The following is a 16,610-nucleotide window of genomic DNA, read 5'->3' on the forward strand; positions in this document are numbered from 1 at the left end:
ATTTAAGGGAAAGAGAACAAAAACATCTTAACGAGGGTCAATTTTCCTTTGACTCCTAGAAATTTTATCAGAAATGCATATTTGTTGCTACGTTTCTATTTATTTGCAAAGGCAAACAGTGAAAGGAAAACAACTTACAAATATGGCCTTCAGAAAGAAAAAAATAATTAAATAAACGCACTAATCATTTCATTCTCACTTGCATGGTTAATGAGAGAAAACAGGAACTTCACTTCCCCTAATCGTTAGGTAGCGGTCGGTAATTAGCGGAGAATACAATTATCTAAATACCTACCGTGAGACTCATACCAAAAAAAAAAAAAAAGGACTCTTTGCTCTTTCTACTGTAATACTCTCTCTCTCTCTCTCTCTCTCTCTCTCATCACGTAAAAAGGTGGTAATGATTATAGTAGATTTGAAACCAAACTTGATTCCCATACTGGAATCTGAAAGTTTCGCATGGAAAGATAGAAAGACAGAAAGAAAAAAAAAAAGAGAACTCCTTAATTTGAAATCCCAGGCTGGCTCAAGGCCAACGCTTTTAACGGTTCAGAGGATCCATTGTCTAAAAAGGTTTCGCCTCGACAACTCCGTGCCGTAGGAAGACCCTCGACGTCCATTGGGCAAATAGAGGGATGTAGGGGGCGTGAAGTTGCAATTATTTCCTTTAACGCACTTAACAGGAGATGTTAAAGAACTAAAGAGACACGACAAAGTTCCCTGTGGAACGTATTCTCTTCCATTGAATGCGTAACTTGTGCTTCCACTATCACTCGTTTCATAAACAATCAGAGAAACGTGTAATAGTATTCCCTCTCCTCCCCTCCCCTATTAACATTGGTTCGAGTGTTCTTTTGGGTGGCATTAATCCGCATTCCACTGATGAAAGAATCCGCATGCAAAACGATGGTAGGTTACAAAATGATGATGTTCCAAAGCTGGAGGATTTCATTTATTTTACATGAAAAGTTTTATTAAACTGTAGTCAATCTGTAGAGAAATGAATTAAAAGTGAAGAAGAAGCAAATAAAAAAAAAAAAAACATATTCAATCTATTCTATTTTACACTTAAGCATAGACCCATTCCCACAATGTCTGATTTCGAAAATAGATCCGATTAAAAAGGGTGGTTAGTCCTAATTCCATAGTCTCCTATGTCTGTATGTATGTATACTGCGTGCTTCTAGTTTGGTTTTCGGGATGGAAAACTCGAGTTTCCAGTAAGGGATACCACACTTTCACCTCCGTATGAGACCGGTTAACTCATTTTCAATTGAAATGCACTCATGAAGGTTCTTCACGTCTTACACGGGATTCGAACCCAGATCTTTCCAACCAAAGGACATCATCGAAACAAACCAATTGAGCTAAGGAGGCAGATTTTTCTTAAAGCACATATACTTCAAAAAAACAAGATACCATAGCTACTCTACTTTTTTGTTGATGGGCAAATAATTGTGATTATTTAGATTACGCAGTCTAAATAATCTGATAAAAGCATATGGTATGGAAATATCAACAGACAAAACAAAAGTCAAAGCTAATCCAATAAGAAGCAAAATAGTAACAAACAACCTAATAATAGAGTAAGTAAATACATTCAAATATTTAGGATGCCCAATGTCATATGAAAATGGAGCTGATATAGAACCGAAGCCGTCAAAATGTTTAAAAGTAACAGGCATTATAAATAACATTTTTAAATTCAATTATGTACAAAAACACACACGAATAAGAATCAACAATACAGTAGCTACACCTACCTTACTTTATGGTAGTGAGAGATGGACAAAAAAAAAAAAAAAGCAAATGAAAGAAGCATTGAATCATCCGAGATGAAATTTCTGCGCAGAACTGAAGGAGTCACAATAATGGACAAAATGAAAAGCAGCGAAAGTAGAAATAATCTTGGAATTACGACCTCCCTAAATGAAACAGTAATTTGCTATGGAGAAAAATGAAAAGAACACGTACTCAGAATGAACAGAAGCAGAATACCGAAACAAATTCTAAATTACTACCCAAAAGGTACTCGATGCAGAAGAAGATCCTTAAAAAGATGGAACTGAGTCCGGAACAGACCACTTGGCCTATAAGCCTGGAAAGGAAGAAGAAGAAGAAGACAAGATAACATGGAAAATTGAACCCAGGATTTCTCATATTTGTTCAAATATAATGGCCGGCCTGGTGGGCCGAGTGGATAGCGTATCCGCTCTCCAGCCAAAAGGCTGCGGGTTCGAATCCCGCCGTGGGCATGAATGTTTGTGATTGTCTGTGGAAATACGTGGTGTTCGGCGGTGATTGAATGGTAGAGACGGAGTTGTAGAGCAGTGCCCTCCCTCGATGAGTCCTTGGACTCCCTGGAGGTGTCAAATAATAATAATAATATAAAGAGAGAAACATCTGGGAATTGATGAATCTAAGAACAGTTAAGGTTTCACAGTGATTAGACTAGCAACTGGAGTGTCTCAAGAAAATCTTTCCTCTAGATCCTTTGCGGATCAATTCTCATTGCAATCAATATATATATATTGATTGCGATGTATATATATAATCTCCCTCTTAAGATGAAAACTCACATGTTTCTTCATATTAGGAGGTAATTCTTCCATTTTCACAAACTTTAAAGTCATAATAACAATTTATATATATATATATATATATTTATTTACACGTATTTTTAAACTAACTTCTAAAACTAGAATTGCGTTGGCATGGAACTCTTATCTCACGAAATAACAAAAATAATTAATAAAAATAAAAACTTCAGTTTGTATTTCAATTTGTTTCCCACTTAATGCAACTGGAGTTAAATCAGAGCATTAAAAAATCCCTTTTAACTACATTAAGATTTCTAAACAATATTACCAAAAGTTTAAACTATAATTTGATATTTCTAAAACCAATTTTACACACACACACACACAAAGACATCTATTAACAAATGCAATGAGAAAATTTGAAAAATAAATGACATTCCAGGAATTTTAAACTGCCTTAAAATGTTTCCTGTGTAGGGAAAAAAAAAAAATACACAACGAAATTGTATGCAATTTAGTTTTAATTAATTACATCATTTACATAACCAATTAGCACAGAGAAATTTCATTAGATCCTTTTCAGGGATCGCTATGCAGTTCACTCAGTTTGAGTCGATAATAAACGGGAAAAAAAAAGAAGAAAAAAAAACGAAGCTACCTTAATTGTCGTGTGTACGAAACTTTGAGCATACGTTAATATAGAACCAACCGACTTGTAAATTAGGAGTTTAAATGGCATTTTAAAACTTTCAGGAAGTTTTTAAATCAAGCTGTATATTTACCGTTAGTGTACAATTGTATTCTTATTTAGATCACAATTTTATTTATAATTTATTGTATTATACTATTTGTATTTGCCAGTATATATTAATAACATAATATAGAAATAAATCAGTATTTAAATCACGGAAATATGTTTCTTCTTTTCAGATAAATATCTTTAAGCGTTATCGGCATGTAACGTATTGTACAATAGCTGGTCATCAATTAATTCACGAGGAATTTCTAGCGGTAAGTGTTGCTAATATTTTACACAAATGCAAGATTAAATTGCTCAAATGTCGTTCTGTTTAAACCGTAACAAGATTTAACTAATAAATTCTAACTCTGAATAAATAAGGTTTGTTAACAGAATTGGCAATGGAAACTTCCGACAACAAAAACATGGCGTTAATTTTTTTAATTATTAGTAAATAAACAGATAGGTTTAATATTTATTTTTCAATTATCTATACATTTTGCTTAGATAAATTAAAAAAAAAAAAAATGAAATCATTCCTTCTAATAGAAAAATTTGAAATGTAAATTATTAATTGTATTTAGAGAAATTCAAAATCTTTCATTTCTCTCTAGCAGACGAAATTTTTATTTATTGTAAATCTCGGATGTCACATTTCATCTTTCTTCTACCTCGCGCCACGCTACTTGACGTGATTTCGTGATGTTACGTCACATTGGAATTTTTATGACAATTTCATTACCTCATTTTATAACGCATGTCTTGTAGCTTCCTTTTGGTACTGGGAAGCATGCTTCATTTTTAACTGCTGTTTTATGAACATATCATTTTGGTTTTTATTTAATAGATTCCGATTTTTTTTCTTCTTTTTTTTAATGTTTACAGCGCAATGTAAGCTCAAATATGAAACGTAGTTGCATTTATCCTTATTACACATTAAGATTATATCGATGTTACTAATATTATTACCTTAAAGGATGCATAAACGTGTAATTGAGGTATCAAATTTTTATGAAAGCCTGAATACAAAAAATAATGTTTGAGATATGTGAGATTTGATTGCATATAAACATTTCTTCCTGAGGGATGAAGATATGCATCACTATTTCCAGAAAGAACGTGGGTGAATAGTTTTGCTTGTAACAGGATACATCTGGCAAAGAAAGTAGTATTCAAAATATATTCTATTTCTTTTAGAGAGAGAGAAATTTTGAATTACAATCAATGCCACTAAACATTTATTTATTTATTATAAGTGAAGATCCCCGAGGTTCCGTAGCGTAGTCGGTAACGACGGTCTTCTTTGGATAGAGTGCTTCCTCTCAAAGAAAGCAAATCAGTCCAATGAACACATATTTATAGGCGTATCCGCACTCACCCTCCTCTTAGGGATGTAGCAGAAGAAACTTAATCATGCTGTATTGAAATGTCTGTACTAAGAAACGCAATCCATACTGGATGGAAAATTCAATCACAAAACGATGATAAATTCGCTATTATTATTATTATTATTATTATTATTATTATTATTATTATTATTATTATTGGCTAGATGGGTGAAGCAAGAACGCTTTCATATTCTCCTTTATCTGTAGAAAAAGATGTATGAATGGGTATTATTGAGCTATAAGCTCTGGTCATGGCTAGGTAACAGCAATAACCGAGCCTCAGTTAAAACTTCATTGGCTACAGCATCGCCATCTGTTATTACCCTCTTTTTGATTTTCATGAATCCTCATAATTCGCGAGTGTAGTTCACATTCGCTATTATTGTTATTATTATTATTACTATTATTACTATTCGAATACTATTTTTTTTGGGGGGGAGATGTACTGAGTCCTTGACTCTTTATCCCTTCATCTGATTGAAGAAAATATATGGATGGGGTGTTATTTAGCTATAAGTTCTGGTCATGACTGGGTAACGGCAATAGCAGAGCCTCAGTTATAAAACTTCATTGGCGACATACAGCATTGCCATCCGTTACCTGGAGTCTCCATTCGCTATTATTATTATTATTATTATTTTATTTTTTTACTAGATGGCTGAAGCAAAAATGCTTTTCATATTCTCCGTTATCTGTAAAGAAAATGTATGGATGGAGTAATATAACGCTATAAGCTCTGATCATGGCAGGAGGGTAACAGCAATAGCCAAGCCTCAGTTAAAACTTCATTGGCTACAACATTGCCATCCATTACCCTCCCTGGGTACCCATTTTAGTCGCCTCGTACGACATGCATGGACTACAGTGGGGCTATTCTTATCCCGGCCACCGCACAGGATTTTTTCCTTCGCTATTATTAATTTCGATGGATCTATTTCAAGGCTTTCTTATATTAAAAAAAAGGTGTCTGAATAAATATGATTTTATTAAATAATAGTTCGATAAACTATAATAATTAAAGTTTCCAAACATTTTTATATAAAAACATTTTTAAATTGAGTAATCGATATAAACAGGTTTATGTGTATTATGCATCCATTTCCTGCTATCAATAGGAATACTTAAACCAATAAGTAGAAAGAGATTTAAATTTTTTACTAGTATAATTTCTGCTTTCTTTTCATAATCATCTTAATATAAAACTTTATGTTTATTGTATTAAAAGTTCAATTAATAGTTTTTGTTACTTTGTAAAACGAAAAAAATTCAAGGCAATATCAGTGGTGCCAATATCTCTAAAAAAAAAAAAAAAAAAAAAATATATATATATATATATATATATATATATAGTATTTCATTGTTCTGTCTCGCGCCATACTTTAATGTGCCTCGTGATTTTACGTCATATTGTCATTTTTATGTTGATTTCATTTACGTGTATATTGTGGTACTAAAAACACGTTTTGCTTTTAAGTGTTGTTTTATTAACTTATCGGTCTCTATTTATTACATTATCTTATATTATTTAGATCTAATCCATGCAAAAGTAATAACCACAATCTCAAAAGAACTCATTTTCTAGATATTTCATTTTCGCATGTAACCACCAATCCCACAATTTCTCTATACAGCAACGTATTCCCGTTGGCCATTACAGTAATGAAGCTAAGAAGTAGCGTATGCCATTCATGTGATCCCCATAGCAACGTAACCAACAATGCATTGGTTCTTGTAAGAGCTACTACATAGCGTCACATCGAAACTCATTGTTTCCATGTGAGGACACACAGACAGGATCACGCTTTTATCTTCCCACACGCGATATTATATGCACAAAAATCAGTTCGGTAAATCATTAAAAGAGGGCGTTGGCCTCGGTGTCAAGATATGGCTACTATGTTGTATAATAATCGCAAAGGACATCAAGAGGCTTTCTTTATTAGACCCGACTACCCTATCCCGAAGTCATGCAATCTAAACTGGGTGTGGTTTAGTGCTGTGGTGAGTGAGCGCGCGCGCGTATCGTTTAACTAAGATATAGGCTAATAGTAGATTAAGAGAGAGAGAGAGAGAGAGAGAAAGAGAGGACCATGAAAGATGTATAGGCATACTAATTGTTTGCTGCTGCTACATAGAATAGATTGAGTCCCTCTAGAGCACACAAAGTATAACATCAAGTTTTTACCTCAATTTAATTTTTTTTTTAATTGAAATTAAGATTTAAGATAGAATTAAGATTTAGATAAAATTAAAATTAAAAGAAAAATATATTAAACGTATATTTTATACCAAGTTACGTTTTTTTTTTTTTCTGTATAGCGCATTTCGCGTTATGTCTGGGTATGTCAGTTCATATATAAAAGGTTTGTTTGAGTTTGAGATGTGTGACGTCACCCATACTAATTTACAAAATAAGTAGATATACAATAAAATAAATTATTTTAGTAGTCATGTATTATTTATTTATTGGTTTAGCGCATTTGACTCATATATTTAAAAAATTTAACAGCTACGTTCCTCAATAATAGTTTTATTAGAGTAGTTTGATATAATAAATATATCGACTACGTTGAAGCCATCGTCCACAACAACGGTTTAAAAACGCAGTTGATGTGAAGTTAACATCCTCTTATTTACAAATAGCCTAGTCGTGAAGATACTGCACGCGCAAACTTTGTTTGCCTTTACTTGTAAAGGATTTAATAAGAATGTAATTTCTTGTCAGCCTCCGTAGCTCAGTCGAAGCCCTTTGGTCGGAATGACCTGGGTTCGATTCCCGTCAGTGACATGAGGAACTTTTATCTGGTCTCTTTGACGAAAGGTGAGTTAGCAGGTCTCATACAGGGGGAGGGTTCCACTCGGAAAAACTGGGGTTTTGACCACAGAATAGGCAAACCGGTCCCGTAAACAGACGCATCTACAGACATAGGACACTCCTGGAATAGGATTGACTAACTTATTCAGTGGGACTTCCGGTTTCGAATCGTAATAGGCCTTGCCTAATACGTAACGTAACAGGCCACTAGGCCTAATACGTAAAAGGAAGAAGAAGATAATTTCTTGTTAAGATATAATTTATATCGATGTAAAAAGTAGCTTTTTCATAGGACTTAACTCTATTTTTCTATTTCATTAAGTTAAGGGAGTGTCCGTAGCTCAGTCGGTACCAACAATGCCCTCTGGATTGGAAAGACCTAGTTCGAATCGCGTCTAGGAATGCCAAGAGCCTTTTAGAGTTTTTCACCTTAAGGTGAGTTAGGAGGTGTCATGTGGAAGTAGCAGAGTTTTTCCTTCTGGAAATTCCGGTTTATCATCCAGCAAAACAGACAAACCGAACAAAAGAACACACGCAATTTACAAACATAATATACCAGCTCCATAGCCTTAGTTGCTTTGACTGTAAATCCAAAAAATAATCATAATCATTACAGTGAATGCTGCGTATCAGATCGTATGAACTTACGAGTAAGTGAACTATAGGACTGCCTACCCGTGTGAAATAATGCCCGATGCCCTAAGTCGAAGCAGTAAGCCTACAAAGTAGGCTTACTGAAATAATTGAGTTCCATTTCATTTCTTACCAAATCGGTTGCGTTGGAAATATTTCAATGCCGGATCGACATTTTAATATCGAGAGTATAACGACGACGACATTTCCTTTAAATTACGATACAACTATAATAGTATACTCGAGGACATGGAAAGCCGAACATCATTAGAAGTACAAACTTAAGTCTTAGTATTAAAATCTTGGAGTGGTAGCGCCTAGATTCTAATACCAAGACGCTTGTAGTGCGTAATATTGACCTTTGACTGCAGCGAATACTTCGACTTAAAACTCTGAATCAGATACTTGATTTCGATACAGTAACATATACGAGTATTTGATCTTTGACCGCGATACGTCTTTAAACTTGGTACGTGATATTTGACTAAATAACCGCTGGACTTTTGACACGTTAACTGATACATAAGACAGTTGACATAATGAATATAGAGTTGAAAATATGAACCTGGTTGCGTAGAATCTATTCCAAGCATGGAAAGTTTTGAGAAATTATTCCGGTTTCACGGAAATGTATCCTCGTGGCCAAGTACCACTTCGACCAGCGACGTAACTTGCGAACCCTGCTTATAATTCAGACAGCCACCTGAGAACGAATAATAATTACTTGCAGATTTATACGGTTAGAATAAATGCAACGTAAATTACTAAGTACAGGCGAGAAAGGTTGTTGGGCAAAGCATAAATCTTCCCAATGGGATGAATGAAATTTTGGATTTATCAGGAAATCGGGATAAAAATCACAAATTTTCACATCAACTCGAGTTAAACTTTTCCAAGAGCGCACACATACATTTTCCCTATTCAGCCTTATCCAATTAACGGGGGAGAATATCAGTTGCAAATGCAAAACATTACAAGCAGGAGCGGGAGGAACATTCTAAAACTAAAGAACAGTCTGGAACGTATGTAATTATTTGGCCTCGCTGATTACAAAATCAATTTGGAGCTTCCACTCTAAGATTAAACCAATACTTCCATCAGCCCAGTGCTAAAGGATCAGAGTAAGCGAAAAACACGCCTTGGAATAATTCTAATCTTTTAGCTGGTCTCTCTCTCTCTCTCTCTCTCTCTCTCTCTCTTTGATTGTTTATTTATTTTCTTTGCCCGAAGTTTTGCATTAGTTCGCTTCTCCAAATAGCCATACAGATAATAGACGGATGTAGAAAATACTAAATATAAAAGATAGAGAAGTAAAAAAGACAAACAGATAAATAAGTTAGTATAGTTTCTGTGAAGTATATTTGGGCGTGTTTCTTCCCTCAACAATGTCCTAATTTCAATATAGAAGTAAAAAGATTTGAATCATACAGCTGTAGTTACTTCGACTTCTATTACGCATGCAAGGTAGTATGGGAATATTTGTGTACAAAGGATATTTGTCCAAGTGTAATCAACCTATTGCAACTGGGAAAAGGAACACTGGATGCCTAGAAATTGGTAGGATGAGTGCAAATTTTCTGATTGCCGATATAAAGAATCTCATCAAACGGTCTTCGAAACTGTTTGGAAAGTCCGTGAGCTTAACATTTGGAGTAGGAAAATGAAGAAACTGATATAATACAGGATGTTTCATCAGCGCCTGGCGATAATAAATGCTTATACAGAGTGATTCATATAGAAACGAACCCAAAAATTCTATTGCAAACCAGAAATGGTTACATGGATTCGTCTAGTCATCATCATCATCATCTGATGATGATGATGACTAGCGAACTCAGTTTCTGGTAGAAGACTGTCTTAAAAAGAATTCCCTGCATTCAAGTTCGGATTTGTTGGGCCATAAGAATGTGTTCTCTCTCTTGTATAGAGAGGTTGAAATCTTTGAAAAGAACTCGAAGCATTTGTGAGTTATCGAGCGCTTTATGCAATCTAGAACGAAATTTTTGAGTTCGGTTCTATATGAATCGTTCCGCGTCTCCAATACTACTTTGGAAGTAGCAACAAATCAAACGTCGTAGAACAAGCGGATGTAGATACTTATGCAGAATGGTACGCTATAAGAAAAGACTGTTCTTGGAATTTAGAATTCTCAGAACTTTACCTGCGCCGACTTCTTGCTTGTGTGTGTGTGGGGGGGGGATATCACTTTGACCCGCTTCGATGGCAGTTATACATTCTGACGTTCATTAAAGAAGTACCTTCTGTTTAACCTGATTTTCATCTTTTCGTGCATTCAGATTTATTAAATTTATTTTTTTTATTATCTAAAAATAAAGCTGACTTACTATCTTTCTACGTTTTTTCGTCTGTTGCTGTGAACATCTCAGAAAAATCTCTTGTTATATCTATCTGCTTCTGCTTTTTATCCATAAAGAGATGAGAAGAATTAATAAGTTTCGGTACCAAAAAGACTTAATCGTTTCCCTAAAACAAAGATGTAAAACTTCCTCCTGTAGAAAAGACAGGTTCGAACTTAGTTCCTTTTCTCAGCATAATAAAACCACTTGCTTTTGCCACACGCAAAAGGTCCCAAGATCTATGATACGACAATGCTGCGTGTAGGCAAGTGGTTAGAAAGAAAAGAAAATTTTTATGTTTTTTGAAGGACTGATGGTTGTAATCACTGGGAAATATGTTGAGGAAGACTGTTCCCCATAAAAGAGAAGAGAGCCTGGAGTTCTTTGTGGAAAAAAAAAAAAAAAATTTCATCTTGAGACTAACGATTAGCAAAACAAATGTTCTCTGCCAGGTTGGCAAGAAAAATATCCCTTCTACGGTATCAATCCAGTATGGATTGATACTGTAAAAAGTGCCTTAGACGATAGAAATGTAAGATCTGATAATGTTGGAGTCTTGACAAGTAACAGACTGATTTGGAGGAAAATTGTAGATAGGAAGTTAGTAATGATGCAAATTGTTCATATAGTACTATCATACACCCCCTTGAGTGTACATGTCAGGAATCTGATGATGATGATGATGACTAACGAACTCAGTTTCTGGTAGAAGACTGTCTTAGAAAGAATTCCTTGCATTCAAGTTCGGATTTGTTGGGTCATAAGAATATATTCTGTCTCTTGTATTAGAGAGGCATCATGAAAATACAAATACAAAAAAAAAGAAAGAAAGAAAGAAAGAAAGTGAGAGAGAGAGAGAGAGAGAGAGAGAGAGAGAGAGAGAGAATATATAGACTATGTATATCTTTTTGTTATCTAATTGTCCGCATTTATCTAATTATAAACAGTATGTTACTCAATACCTGAAAGTTAACTTTGCTACCAAAACTTCCATTAGTACATTTAAAGAAAGGTGAAAAAAAGAAAAATAAAGTTCATTAAATACTTTACTTTCTTTGAAGTAACTTTTTTTTTTCTCTTTCCTTTCATAGCCGTGTTTATGAGAAGGTAAAAGCAATCGTTGTTTGTATTAGTTTCAGGTAAATGGCAAATCTTTGAAAAGAACTTTTCTTGATGCTATTAGGAACTCATCCGACGAAGAAAGTAAAACACAAACAATACTCTCTTCCTCTCTGCCAAAAAAAAAAGAAAAAAAGGGGGAAACTAATGTTATTCTCAAAACAATTATCGACAATTTACCCAACTAATCGTCAAATTAATCTAATTAGATAAAACTTAGATGTCCTGAAAAAAAAATGGGGCACAAAATGCCGTGAGCTTAATTAGAGATAATTAATTTAATTGAAGTTACAGACGCTTGAGCTTCGACCCTACTTTTCATAGCGGTTCCTGGTCTCGTGCAATTTCCAATGACACACACACACGCACAGCACTTCGACACACAGAAAAAAAAACAAACCAATGCGAAAAAAAACCAAACATTTAGGAACTGTAAACGTTCCTTTGTTGCAATACAGAAGACTCGATACGTACATAAAAAAAAAAGATAATTAACACTATTTAGCCTCAATTTTCATTGTGTTTGCTTCATAATTATACATTCCGGTAAAATAACCGGATCCATTTAAATAGCCGTTTTTCTTTGTGTGGTAACATTAGATTACTAGAATCTGCGAAAAATAATTGTCAATGACATGTTAAAAGATAAAATTATCGTAGGTGCTAATTTGCCTTTTAATATATACGAGAATGTATCATATTTTATTATTTTCTCTCTATTTTTTATCTTCTTCCTTCTTTTTTTTTCATTTTACTTATATCTCTTTCTCTGAATTTTCTATTTTTTTAATTCCATCCCCCGTCTCTCTCATTTTTATCTTAATATGTGTTTTTCAAGTTTCTTTATCAATTTATCGGCAGCGGGTTTTTTTATTATTTTTTTTTTTTTATTGAAGAGCCGCAGGTGGGATGATAACTCTAGTAGTTGTAGATACGTCTAACCTTCCCTTGGCAATCAACAGTCAAAACACCTAGCGACAGAAGAGACGAATTATGGAACCCACTGGCATTCCTGGAAACTAAAATCTAAGCCTCGAGTTCTCTCTCTCTGAATTTTTCTATACAATACTTCAATTCCTACTGCTTGGACTGTCAAATAGTAGATAGGGAGACTCACTAGCAATAAAATCCTGAAAGCTAAAATTCTCTCTTTGACTGCCGGGTTTTCTATGGATAAAAAAAAATAATAAATTTATTAACATTTCTTGGTTAAAAAGAAAAATAGGTGCCGCTAGACTAAAATTCTGACTTGTAGAGTTTTTAAAAGGTCATATTTAAGGGTCTCCGATCACCATTGTGACGCAATGGTACTTTATGAGTCTATTTGTATTTCACAATAAATTTTATAGTCACGTGATCAAAACATACGTACATTGAGAGAAATTCTGTGTAACAAAATAATTCAAATTCAAAATTCATTAAAATACGTTCTTTCGTTTCGGATTCTTTGTAATTTATATTTAATTTTTTTTTTTTTTTTCAAAGGAAGGTTATAAGCGAGAAACCTTACTTTTTTTTTTAAATCTCTTTAAAATAATTCCCAAGCAAAACTGAGTTTGCTGAGCATCGCCAAAGATTCAGACAGCAAGCTAAAATAATTAAAAAAAAAAAAAAACGAAATTTTAGTGCGTGTGTTTTTACATGTCACTTTGGTTAATAAAGCTGTTATTATTTCATGCCCTCATTAATTTTTGGTATGTTCGTTAAATAAAACAACAAAAAAAAACATAAAAAGTTCCTGAATGTACTTTGTAATTAATAAAATGTGTCTGCTGATGTTGCGTTACAATTATTATTTTTTTTTCCCTCTTCACCTGAGCTAAATGTAAAACTTTCACTAGGGGGCGTGTTTTTTATTATTGTTTTTATGAAGCAGAATTATGATATACCCTTTTTTTTTTTTCATGCTTGGAATTACTGAGCGGTTTATTCTGTACCGTTCTCAAGTAATGCCGGTATTAGAGTGAAATATTAGCCTAGTTTTGTTCTCGCCCGAAGAATGCAGAAAATAAATATGTTAAAATAATATTTTTGCAAAGTGCGCTATTTTGTTTTGTTGGTCAAGAAAACAGCGGTGACAAATACAGACCAGAGATTTTTACATTCCAGCTGGGGCTGTTTGGTTGCGGCAACGTTAGTCACACGAGCGTTAATGTAACGGCGCATGTATGAATGATTTATCCATTATATAAATTCGTCATGGATACCCTTAAAGTTTAGTAGCTCCATACATCAAGATTCATGTTTTATTCACACTGTTACGACCATGCAAACTTTAAAGAAAAACTGTCTTCAGTGATACATTTCTCTACACTTTCATGCTTAGAGCAATGGATTCCCGGACGCTAAAGAAAAAGAAGGAAAAAAAAAGAGAGAAACATCGTACCACTCTTTTGAATACTTGAAATTAATTTCTACCCACACTCGGAAAGTGAAAGAGAAACTAACGTCTTTCCACTTTTGTCAACATTAGATAGCTATGCTTTTGTAAAAAAGTTATTTCGACTTAAGTTTGTCTTTTAATTGCTTGGAAACAGTCTTCTGGGATTTTAAGGATACACAGTAAGAAAGTTCATGGTTCTGTCTAGTATGATTCAGTGCAACCTACTTCTAACGGACCACATCTAACTCAAAAGCACTTTTGAAATGGCCTATTTTAGAGAGCTCTTCTAAAATGGCCTATCAAGAGAACAATTTTAAAATGGCTTTTTTAAGAGAGCACTTTAAAAATGGCCCGCTGTATTTTTCGTCCTATTAGATAAGGTTCAAGTATTAAACAAGATTCAAACAAAGACTCTTATTATTTTTAAATAAAATTTATTCAACTGGTATCCCCCCCCCCAATAGAATGGAGAAAAGAAATTGTGATTCCTATTTTTAAAAAAGGTAGTAGAGATGACAGTAAAAACTATAGAGGTATACTAAATTCCTGTTACAAAATATACAGCAGAATCTTAAATAGCAAACTAATGAAATATTCCGAAAACTTTATTTTAGAAGTACAGAATGGATTTAGAAAAGGACGATCATGTATAGACCCGGCCTTTTGCCTAAAATTAATAATAGAGAAAAGAAGATAATACAATTTAGAAATATATATATATATTGCGTTTATTGACTTTGAAAAAGCATTTGACATAGTTAAAAGAAGCATTTTATTTAACATTTTAAAAGAAAGACAAATGCCAAATAATATTCTAAAAGCTATCACAAGTATATATGAAAATAATCAAATACAAATAAGATTAAATCACAAGCTATACGAGAGAGATAAACCAAGGGGTCCGACAGGGATGTCCCCTCTCAGCAACCCTTTTAATATTTACTTAAATGAAATAATAATAAAATGGAATAAAAATTTACATCAAGGAATTAAACTTTCTCCTACAGTAAACTTAAACACTCTCTTTTTTGCCGACGACCAAAGAATAATAACAAATTCTGAAGATAACTTAAACAAAGCTATTTTAGATTTAAATGAGATAGCCAAAGATTATGCTATGATAATATCAACAGAAAAATCAAAAACTATGATCTTTAAAGGGCAAAATCCAGCAAGAACTAAAATAGTAATAGATAACAAGATCTTAGAACAGGTGAATTCATTTAACTACCTAGGATGTACGATCACATATGAAAATGAAAAAGATATAAAGTAAAAATTGCAAAATATTTAAAAATAACAGTAACTGACTGTTATTTAATTAATTAACTATAATTAATTAAATTACATTTAATTAATTAATTATATACTTAATTAACTGTAATTAATTAATTATAAAATAATTTACTCTATATTTAAACCAAACCTAGTTCAAACACAAACCAGACTAAAAGCATACAATACATTAGCCTTACCGGTCTTAATGTATGGAAGCGAAATCTGGACAATAAAGCAAAAAGACAAACAAAGATTAACAACAGCAGAAATGAAGTTTATGAGAAAAACTACAAAGTATACCCTATTTGATCACAAAAGAAACGAAGATATTATGAAAGAATTAAACCAAGAACCAGTAATAGAAAAAATTAAAAAAATATAAACATAAATGGATGGAACACGTTCAAAGAATGAAAACAGAAAGATTACCAAAACAAGCCTTAAAGTACAAGCCATTAGGAAAAAGAAAACCAAGACGTCGTCTTAAACGATTCAACAATGACTTCTAAGGACGGAACAGGCCATGCTAGGCCTAAATCCTTGATACGTATGATGATGATGATGATGATGATTGGATAAGGGAAAAAACAATTAAAATTCAGGGAATTATCGTCCACCATAACTGTATTAGTAATTATGTGTGAGTGCGATGTTTTATCAGTAGATATCATAACATACTTTTTTTTATTACTGAACAGCTATTGCCTATTCTAAATCTATATTTTATGGAATTTTTAATTAATTTTTCTATTTCTTTTGTATTTTTTTACCTATTCCGGAAACCCTGCTCTACAGACCAAAATGAAACTTTTTCAAGCCACTTCAGGACTTCAATAAGCAGGGTGGTGGTGGTCTCACATCGGGGTGATGAAATTCATCTGGCTGTCCGCAGCGGAATTCGAACTCGCAACCTCTTGGTTGGAGAGCGGATACGCTAACCATTCAGCCAACCAGATTATGTATGCTATTGTATATAAATACTAATTTATATGCAGCATTTTGTAGTGTAAATTATTTTTAATAGTAAACAAAAAAGACTGTATATTATGGCTTTATACGAGGGTCATTACAAAAGTTATGCAGCGAATAAGAATGCAAAATACTTCCCATCTTCACAAAACATGCAGTGTTCTGTTTCTGATTTCTCGAAATAAAACTTCAAAATGGAGTAAAAATCTGACTCCAGTTCGGATATCGCAATGGCCAACCCCTATGTTTCATATGAAACTAATCTTTATGGAAAAGTACGCATACACGTGATTCCTCATTCCCAATCCTAGTAGAGTCACACCACTCATGAGCTCTGCAGACTTCGATCTATTCCCTAAGTTGAAGGAGCTTCTGCGTGGGAAATACTT

At 33.4% G+C, this 16,610-nt stretch overlaps 1 long non-coding RNA gene across 1 annotated transcript in view; it reads left to right on the forward strand.

Annotated features, from left to right (window-relative positions):
* Nucleotides 1-16,610, forward strand: part of LOC150108310 (uncharacterized) — a 123,334-nt gene that overhangs the window by 30,198 nt on the left and 76,526 nt on the right. Inside the window, exon 2 of the long non-coding RNA XR_016550652.1 lies at nt 3,471-3,551. This is a non-coding gene — a long non-coding RNA (uncharacterized LOC150108310). The remainder of the gene's footprint in view (nt 1-3,470; nt 3,552-16,610) is intronic.

Source organism: Typopeltis vanoorti, chromosome 3, assembly GCF_054136105.1.
Source record: "Typopeltis vanoorti isolate ZY-2024b chromosome 3, IOZ_Tvanoo_1.0, whole genome shotgun sequence".
Taxonomy (NCBI): Eukaryota; Metazoa; Arthropoda; class Arachnida; order Uropygi; family Thelyphonidae; genus Typopeltis; species Typopeltis vanoorti.